A 3686-nucleotide genomic window follows, 5' to 3' on the forward strand; every position below is an offset into this window, starting at 1 on the left:
GTTAGGTGTAACTAAGTTGCTTGGGCATGGCACAGTTTGGAAAACGGTGTTTCCAATCAATGATGTATTATGGACTGTCAGCTGGGGAAGTGAGGGTGGACCAAAGTTGTCCAAAAAATCCCACTGTTGGCATTATCATACAAGTGTTTTCCTAGATGGGAAATCACTCATAGGTTAGCTCAGTTTTGATGAAAGGAAACCCACAGTGTAACAGGTCCATTCAGATGTAATAGGGCCTCTTCGTCTTGTTCATCGTTTTTTCCTTTCCTTGGCATTTTTGTTTTTTCAACTTTCCTTTGTTTATAGTCCTTTGATATCTTATATCTTCTCTAGATCAGGTTTTAATTTAATTCATTTACTCTTTAATAAAATATTTTTATAATTAGTATTACAAAAAAAAAAAATTACCCTAGACCATTATATTATTAGTATTATCTTATTAATATATTTTTATCATTATGTCACTTTTATTTTTAGGAATGAATTTACCCTTATAATAAAACTTATAACAATATCACTTTTATCATTAACAATTATAACAAGAATAAAAATAGTAACAATAGTTTAGTAATATTATTCTTTTAATATAATTATTCACATTATTAATTAGTAATAGTGTATTTTTAAGCTAGTATTATTAGTAATACTAATTTGAAGTTAATAATAATAATATTACTATTATTTATTAGTAATATTGGAATTATTACCCTAGACTATTATTAATATTAATAGTAGTAACAATATTTATTTATGAAGTTAATAATGGTAATATTAATATCAAATTAAGCAATGGCCTATTTAAATATGGAATTTACCCTAAGATTAAGAATTCTAATATTAGTATATTATTCTTAATAGAATTATTTCCTTAATATTAATACTAATAATAAGAATAATAATATTAATTTAAATTAATAATAGTATTAATATTATTAATAATATAGATTTATTTCAATAATTTATTTAAGAGATTTTTCATTTTTAACAACCTTGACCCCTCCCACCTGATCCCTGGTCAATTCTAGCCATTAGAAGTCAATTTTAACCGTTGCCTGGTCAAATATAGCTATTGGAAGGACCTGCATTCCCTATTTAACTTGTCGCTCAGATTTTTTTCTTCATCTTGTCCTCACGATGAACCACATTGGTTGGTTCGAAACGCGTCAACAAATGATTTTCTATGTGATTTTGCCAAAATTATTCTCACAAACATGTTATGGATCACAGAAATCTCAACTCTATAATAATGAAGAAGTTGAAGGTAAAGGATGGTGAAAAGAAGTTTAAGATGTATACGCATGTCCACTTAGCCAAAACAATGTATACACACTGGTTCATAGAACAAAAAGAGCGTATACATATACACACACTCTCACAAGAATAAAAGCGCTTATATGTTGGAAAATCGAGGAAATTCAAGAGGAGAGAATACCAAGGGTCAATACCATGGTATTAGCCCACAATATTGAGTGCAGTAATCACTATTTAATCTCGTCCAAGAATACCACGGGTCCTAAGTGGTTTTAGTCTGAGGTATTGAGAAAGGCCTAAAACTATATAGGGAGGTGAAGATCATAAGGCCAAAGTGTGCAAGTGAAAAGGGTTTCTAAGGAATACTACTATCTGAAGTATATTTTATGTTGCAGGGGCTATGCTTTTTATTTGATCTAAAATATTGTGTGCACCTTGAATTCAATGTTGGATTAGGATCATGAAACCTGAAATGACTTATCATTGAGTGATCTGATATTGGTTGGGCCAAATTTGATTGTGTGTACCCTTTTTATTCATTAAATGTCATGATCTGAGTTTGTTTGAAGTCCAAAATAGCAGCGAAGTTATGAGTTAATATTTGTAGATCTATATGATGGTTCGTCTCGGTAAAAGTGCATGTAAATGAAGGTTCTACTCTTTCAAGTAGTGTATACAAAATAAAATCCTATTCTTCAAGATCTGACTGATCTATCTAATCAATTTTGTTGTTTTATTGTTGTCTGTCAATGAAGTTTTCTTAGATATGAATGTAAAACTTAATGCATAAGGAGTTTGATATCTCATTGACTGATTGTGTAAGTGAGAAGGGTGATCTATTCTATTGCCTATACAAAGCTCTGTAAATTGATAGTAGATGTTGAGTATATTGCTGGTTGGTACAAACTTGATTCAGAAGTTTAATGTTTCAGTATTTTTGAAGGTCTATGCAGGTTTCATTAAAGGAAGTAGCGTATACATGTAGGTTGGGTTCAGTAAAGTAGCGTATACATTTTGATGTATGATTTTTGGGGTTTCAGGTGGTTCGGAATGATAATGCAGGTTTCTGGGTTCAGCACAATGTTCTGGTGACAGTGATCTCACTGTTTAGATTAACTGATTATTTGTTGAAGTAGTTTGAAATTTCTAATGCGTCCAGTATGAAAATTTGATGAAACGAGGCCTTCATTTGTATTGTTTTGTATTAGGAGCATCCAGTCTGAAATTCTAAGAAACATGGTCCCTGGAGGAAGAGAGAAAGTCGTAGCCTTCTATAGGCTGGCACCTACATATTAGTAAACACATTGGCTAGTATAAGAGCTAGGGGGTTGTAGCTCCCTTCTAGTAGAAGCTGGAAAATGAGAGAAGGTTGTAGCCTTCTACATGTGGGTGCCTGCATACTGGTATGGGTCTACACCAGTACAATATTGCAAACAATTTTTCTTATTATTAAAAAGAAGACAAAGACGACAACCGCAGGTGGTTTTCACCCACATTGGGTTTCCACCTTAAATCTTGATGTTCATGTGTGTTGTTTATGTTTGATGGTTTAATGTGTTTTTACTACACTGTTTAATAAGTTACTGATGCACTAGTTATAGATCAACACATGATAAATTAACTAAATCACAAGTTCTCTTGGTATACACCGGTTTCAATAATCACAGTAGCATGTACATGCTAGTTCACTTCACAGAAGTAGTGTATGTAAATATCTTTGGAAAATGAAAAATCATTGATCTGATAACATTGATTCACACCCCCCCCCCTCTCAGTGTTGTTTCCAACAATTGGTATCAAAGGAGGTCCTTCAGAAGAAGCTTGATCGCAGAAGGTCTTTCAAGATGAATAATCACAAAGGCATGGGATCCATTAGACCACCAATATTCAATGGGAGAAACTTAGTATATTGGAAAATAAGAACCAAAGCCTATCTAAAATCACTTTGAGCCAATGTTTGGGAAATTGTGGAAGGAGGATATGAATTTCTAGTAGCAATTCCTACAAACTTTGTAGGTAAGAATTTATACCAAACCAATGCCAAAGTTGTTAATATGTTATTGGGAAGTCTGTCAGAATTAGAATTTGTCAAATTCATGTAACTCAAGACAACCAAAGAGATATGGTACAAAATAATTCAGAGCTATGAAGGAGACTCTCAGGTAAAACATGCTAAGCTTCAAACTCTCAGAATTTAGTATGAAACTCCTAAGATGCATAACGATGACAATGTTTCTAGTTACTTTTTACATATAGATGAGATTGTTAAATGTATGAAGAATCTGGGTGAAGAGATAAAGGAAGCTACTTTAGTTGAGAAAAAATTGAGACCTTTGTCTTCTAAATTTGAGTCAAAAGTGTCTGCCATAGAAGAAAAATAGGATCTTCAAACTATTACTATGACTCAACTCCATGGAATCCTAACCACCTTTGAA

Source organism: Pinus tabuliformis, chromosome J (genome assembly GCF_031772625.1).
Source record: "Pinus tabuliformis cultivar Carrire ecotype Pingquan chromosome J, CPIR1, whole genome shotgun sequence".
In the NCBI taxonomy this organism is placed as follows: Eukaryota; Viridiplantae; Streptophyta; class Pinopsida; order Pinales; family Pinaceae; genus Pinus; species Pinus tabuliformis.